The sequence below is a fragment of the Leptonychotes weddellii genome, chromosome 7 (assembly GCF_054177405.1).
Source record: "Leptonychotes weddellii isolate Sample4059 chromosome 7, ASM5417740v2, whole genome shotgun sequence".
Lineage (NCBI taxonomy): Eukaryota > Metazoa > Chordata > Mammalia > Carnivora > Phocidae > Leptonychotes > Leptonychotes weddellii.
The window spans coordinates 121,202,190-121,209,101 of record NC_138375.1 but is presented as its reverse complement, the minus strand read 5'-3'; positions in this window follow the sequence as shown (position 1 = coordinate 121,209,101).

The window sequence follows — 6,912 nt, the reverse complement described above, 5'->3', positions numbered from 1 at the left end:
CTGCTCCAAGAAATAGAGAGGGAAATCATCCAAAGTATTTTATAATGGAATCAAAATATCAGTATCAAACCCTAAAAAGGATCATGCACACCTATGTCACCGATGAATTAACCAACCATGAAAACCCTAAATAAAATAGTAGCAAATAGAATCCAGCTGTACATTCAAAGAATGCAATGTCAAAACCAAGTGGGTTTTATTCCAAGAATGGGAAGATGATTCAACTAAATCTACAAATATAGTTACTGCAGCAATAGGTCTGAAGCAAAAAATCATATGGTCATTTCAAATGCTGGAAGGCTAATCATTATTGACTCCCGGTAAAATAGTTTAGTAAAGTCAGAATAGATGGGTAGCAGACTTTGACATTTCTGTTTTTGACTATCTGGCGTCAGCATTCTATTATGGGGTATGGAGTTTCGTGAATCTTGGTGGGATAAGGGGAACCACTTAAAAAGCCAGTCACTTGTTTTCCTGACCCTGGGATCCACAGGACAAACACCAACCAAACCTGATCAACCAGAGACCCTCACCCAGGACTCTGAGTCAGGAGTGGGTAATGCAAAGAAGCAGGGGTGAGTTAGAACTTCCTCTGGGGACAGCAGAGATGGTAGAATCTGCAAAGGGGTGGCAGAGGCATCTAAACCTAACTAGTTTTGGGGAACGATTTTGGCTGCAGTCAAGCTTCCCAGCTTTTTATCTTTTATAAGAGATAAAATTTGAATTTACTTTTAAAAGATCAGTAAGATTGCATCTTATAAAAGCAGTAAAAAAGCATTGTAGGCAGAGGAAACAGAATGCATTAGATGTTTTCTGATGACCTAAGGGATAAAAAGAGAAACAATGGGTAAATGCTACAGGAAGTCAAAGAAACTTGGCAAGACCATGACTGGCATTTGCAGAGATGGATGGGTCACCACTTGGTAAGAATGTTGCATCAAAGACTCAAATATCAGATGCGTCATCGCTTCTCGGCCTTTTGGCTAAGATCAAGTGCAAATATCAGATGTGTCCTTAAACTAGATGATTTCAGGTGATTTGATTTGCAAGCCTGATATTTATTAATGGACACTTCCCATAGGATATTCAAGGAATAAGCAAAACTCCCAAACTTCAAGGGAATCCCCAATTTCATGATTCCCAGCCTTTCTTGTTTTTATAGGTTGAGTTTGGATCTTCAGTCTTCCCAGAGAGTCCATGAGTGATCAAATAGCCTTGCGAAATTTTCTTCCAGTAAGTCATCCAGATTCTGTTTCTGATGGGAAAGAACCTTGAAACCAAGAATTTTGACTAGTGCAAGATGAATATCTTCTTGACCTGATTTTAAGAGTGTCTACCTTAAGCCAAATGCCAACATTATATTTAATGGTGAAACACCAGAAACCCCTGCACGCCAGCAATAAGCAAATGTGATCTCTATGATCATCCACCGTAGAAGTCTCTAGATTTTTTTTAAAGTTTAAGTAGTGGGTGGCAGGGAACAACTTTTATACCACCCAAACCTTGCAAACACAAGTGTGGGCAAGGCGAGCTGAGTGGCCAGTAGAATGCCTAAATCCAGTCAGTCAAGGAGAGATTTCCAGAAGCCAGGCCAAAGGAGTTGCGGCAGGGGAACTTGATAATATGTCCGAAAAAGCTTAACGTGTTCATTCATTCTCTCAGCAGTTTACTTCTGGGGATTCAGCCTAAGAAAATAATCAGGGCTGGGAACAAAGACTTGTGTGTGAAGGCAGAAAATTTGCACCTGGCCACAACAGATGACAAGCAGTCTCTCTTTTAAGTAGGAAACTGCTTTCTTTATCTTCTTCCCCTCCTCACTCCTCTTTCCCTCCTTTCTACTTTCTTCTCCTCCACCTTCGCCCTCTGACCCCTCCAGTTCTTTTTCCTCTTCCTCCTCCCTTTCCTCCTTTCTGTCTCTCCTTAACTTCCTCATACCTTCATGTGCCTCTCAGTCATAAGAGAGAAGGTACTGGGCCAGTCGAAAGGAGTAGGTTGGAAAAAAAAAAGGAGGCTTAGTGCTTCTGAGGACAGATACACTGAAGTATGAGAGAAAAAAAAAAAATAGAATCCTAAAGATATTTATAAAGAAAAAGGAGGGGCACCTGGGTGGCTCAGTTGGTTAAGTGTCTGCCTTCAGCTCAGGTCATGATCCCAGAGTCCTGGGATCCAGCCCTGTGTGGGGCTCCCTGTTCAGCGGGGAGTCTGCTTCTCCCTCTTCCTCTGCTCCTTCCCCCTTCCTTGTGACTTCTCTCTCTCTCAAATAAAAAAGTAAAATCTTAAAAAAAAGAAAGAAAAAGGAGATAACTAGATGCTATGGAAAACTAGCCCCTAAATCACTGGATTTATACTAACTTATACTAACCTATTATGTGATTTTAGCATAAAGCCCTCTGTGCAGGTGTTCCCCGTTGCACGGGGAATCTTAGGGTTTTTAGCACCCTGGACCTTGGTGAGAGGCAGCCGGCTTATAGCCAGAATTTACTGAATGCTCATTATTTTCTAAAATCTTTTTCTTATGTGGATCACTTGATTTAATTTGCACAACTGCCCAATGAGACAGATGCTCCTATGATCCTGAATAGGAAGATGAGGAGTAGAGGCTTCGGGAAGTCATGACTGGGATGTGAATCCAGGCAGACAGGAACCAGAAGCCCCCACGCCCCTAACCACTAAGTGGCAATATCCCAGTTGGCTAGGAAATCTAGAGGACACTTAAAAATTAGTTATTTGGGTCAAAGTGGCTCCCATTCTCCTAACTTGGTTTGGTAATATGTTATGGAAATCCTTGTCCTTTTTACTGGCCGAACTTCATGGGGATGCATCAAGTCTTCCCACATTTCCGAACTCTCTCTCTCTCTCCTGGCTACCCAGTGTACTGCATAGAGGGTAAGCTCTGGGGACAACAGACAAGAGCTTAGCCTGCATCCTGGGGGGCTGGCTGCGTGACTGAGTCTGAAAGGTTGTCCCACTGGGAGTCCAGGCCCTGTGACTGACCAGGACAGGTACTGCTCTTCATGGCTCTTTGAAACGTCTTGCAGAACTGCCCAGAGTGAGAGATGGGTCTGTGTTAGTGATACAGTTTCAGCCTCGGAGCCTTGGACAGGATGAGCAAAGCCACATGACAGCAACAGATGTGAGTCGAGAATTGCTTTGATTTTCCCGGTTTCAGCTGGATCCCAGACTCCCTCCTTCTGGCTGCAGCAATAACAGTACGGAAGTTCCTTCTAATCTAGAGCCACGTCTTCAGACGTGGATGTCCCTAAGGCAGGGGTGAGAAGGGTGGAGTTTGCGCCTCTGATTTTTGGCTCCAGTGGTGAGACACGAACGAGGACCACTCCTTGGAATGAAGAAGCACCTTGAGAGAGTCCTAATCACATCGGGTGTGGGGGTGCGGGATCCTCTGAGGATGTGCACAGGGGAAACATTGCGCTGCAAATTATCATACGGGATACCGCAGTTGCGTCTTGAAGAGAACAGAACATCTGCACTGTTGCTCCAAGTTCTGAAATCTTATATTGGGCACTGGCACTGGCTTTCAAGATGGCCTCATTAGCAACCTCCCCCGATATTTGAATCTCCTTGCCAGGAGTTGTCCGGCCTATTTCGACAGATCTCGAGACTGCAATTCAGTATTTTTTGAAGCACCTCCTCCCGTGTTTGGAAAACATTAATAAAAATGGTCTTTTGAAAATTTTGCCAAAATCCGTCTCCCTGTAACATTCATTCTTTGGTCTGGGTTCCACACCCGGAGGCAATGTGGGCTAGGTCTAATCAGTCTTCCACAAAACACCTTTCAAAAACGTGAAGGCAGCCAACATAAGGGAGATAACATTTTTCAAAGCTAACCACGCTCAGGTTAATTTGTTTCACTGTTCCTTGTGTGACTCGGGTCCAGGCGCTTCATGCTCCTGATCTCTCTGCACGAGGACTTGGCAGTTGTCTCTTTTTCTTCCAAAACACAACATCCAGAATTAAATGTCACGTTTCTGAAGTAGGGAGCAACTGTCCACTATGCTCTGCTATTAATGCAGACCAAGAGCATGCCGGCTTCTTCTTCTTCTTCTTTTTTTTTTTTTTGGTGGAAACCTCAAAATGGGTGGAAATTGATATAACTGCTGCCCACAATCCCTAAATCATGCTCTCATGAGTTGTTTCTAAACCCTGCTTTTGCTTTGCTGAAGGCAACTGCTGTGCTCTTGGGACACTCAAATGCCCTCAGGGGTATGTTCCAGCAACAGAAGGAAGAGTCCATCCATTATTACTAAATCTGTGTTTCCAGATGCAAGACAATCTCATGCATTCAGTCACATTTCGTATCTTCTTCTAAAAAAATGATTTAGCATCTTTTAAAATGCCGGAGAGGGTGCCTGATTCCCTAATGTTTTAGCCATTATGCTTCTCTATGCAAATGTGGAAACGGCCTAAGGATGATAGGCATTTTTTGGTTCCAGATAAAATGTAGGTTTAATTTAGAAATATCTTTACTCTTTCAGTTCTGAAACAATGGAGTCTTAGGAGAATGTACTAGCGTTTGGATGAAGCTTAGAGACCCATCTTTCAGACTGTCAGGGAAATGGCGACTTTTATCATCATAAAGCCCAACTCTTTGAAATGTAAAATGAGAATTCACTTTTTGGTCTCTCCAAGGGTTAGAAAAAAGATTAAAAGGAAAGTCAGTGTTGGCAATATTTAGGAAACCTTACAGGATTTTTCAACACAAGATTGTTGCCCCTTTTATCTACGGTTAGCTTAGGTAAGTACTTAAAACCTCAGAAATCATTTTTACACGAGCAGAGCGTCAGAGCAAGATTACGGTGCTTGGAACTGCCAGGTCTTCATATCTGTCTAGCCGAGCACGTGGAGTTTGCCAAGTTCTTTATAAGTATGCGCATTTCCAGGTTTTTCAAAAACAATATTTGGGTCATTTAAAAAAAATCTTACAAATACTTCAGCTGAAACTAGTTTATTAGTTCAAAATAAATTACTTCATACTTCATCATTCCTTGGAATTGTATGTATTTTAAATCACATTTGGCCTCGTGCCATTCACGACCTTATCCAACGTGTAATGCCGTAAAGAGAAGAGTACGAAATATTTTTGGCAAACTTTGGTGTTGATATTCTGGAAATATGTCATTTTTCTAAAAGCAGAGAAAAATAATGGGTTTCATTTGCAAACTCACTGAAAAAATGCTGAATAAAACTATTGACATTAATGTAGTCACCCTACAAAAAGGTAAGTGTTTTACTCCCCGGCGTGCAGATGGACAAAGTTACCTTCAGGACTGGCCCTCCCTCTCCACCATCCCCAGAGTCCAGGGCTCTGGATGGAATTTCCAGAGGTGGAGATTGCATTTAGATGGTGCCCTGTGAACCACGCAGCAGAGCAGTGAAGCATCCTCACTTGGCTGGAGCCTGGAGGGCCTCTAGGAGCCGACCTGCCAAGACACTGGCCCTCCTTGCTCAGACTGAACACCGAGGCCTTTTTCCACCCACTTCTTCCTGTGTGGTCTCTCCCCTCCTTCTCTCCTCTTCTCCAGTGGAATTCTAACTTGGTTGGAAGGTAAGAAGGGGTTGGTGCAGAGAAGAGGGCGGGAAACTGTAACTGTGTATCTTAATTATTCAGCCTTCACCTAGACTGGTGGCTTCATAACTTCCACAGGCCAATAGTGGAACCCATCCCGGAAAGCAAAGAATGACTCATAAGTAGTTCACCTGGGAGAAGCCCTCAGGTGCAAGGAAAGCATCATGGTGAGCACGGGGTGGGCGGGAAGACGTGAAGGTTACACATGATTTATCCTTTGAAGTTTTCTACAACAAAATGACTTTAGAGAGAAAGGCAATGGATAACCTATAATTAATAACAAACTAAAAGTATGTGGGTAATTTATGTGGGTAATTCCTCTAGGTTCTGCACGTAAGTGAGATGAGAGAAAACCCATAAAAATAAAAATAACATCCTTAATGAGAATATGTGCCATTCTTCGGAAAAGTAATGTTGGCTAAGTATTTTCAGTGTTTATCTTTACCTACGGTTTAAAAGATTTTTTTTATTTTTTTATTTTTTTTTAAAGATTTTATTTATTTATTTGACAGAGAGACACAGTGAGAGAGGAAATACAAGCAGGGGGAGTGGGAGAGGGAGAAGCAGGCTTCCTGCTGAGCAGGGAACCCGATGTGGGGCTCGATCCCCGGATCCTGGGATCATGACCTGAGCTGAAGGCAGACGCTTAACGACTGAGCCACCCAGGCGCCCCTAAAAGATTTTATTTTTAAGTAACCTCTACCCCCAGCGTGGGGCTCAAACTCACAACCCTGAGATCAGGAGCCACATGCTCATTGACTGAGCCAGCCAGGCACCCAGATCTGTCCTTAACTTCTGCAGTAAAATTAAATTGTTCTTTCCAGGGGTCATCAATGAACCCGTGTTGCCAAAAAATCACTTCTTTTCTGTTTTCTGTGTGTGTAAGGGGGCATTCAACACAGTTGACCACACGTTTTGTTTTGTTTTTTACCAAAAATGATATATACATGGTATAAAGAGTCAAATGATTCCATAAGGTTTATTTTTAAAGTTAAATTAAAAAATTTTTTCGGGGAGGTGGGTGGGGGGACGGGCTAATTGGGTGATGGGCATTAAGGAGGGCACGTGATGTGATGAGCACTGGGTGTTACATGCAACTTATGAATTATTGAACTCTACATCTGAAACTAATGAGGCATATATGTTGGCTAATTGAATTCAAATTAAAAAATTTTTTTTCAACCCCTGCTCTGCCTACCTCCCAACCTGTCACCCCACTCACATACTGCCTCCATTTCCCATTTCCCAGAGCTTTGAACTATTTTTGCTCATTCTTTTGATACTGAGCTCCAAGTCTCTAATGTGCATATAACACCTCTTCTTGAATT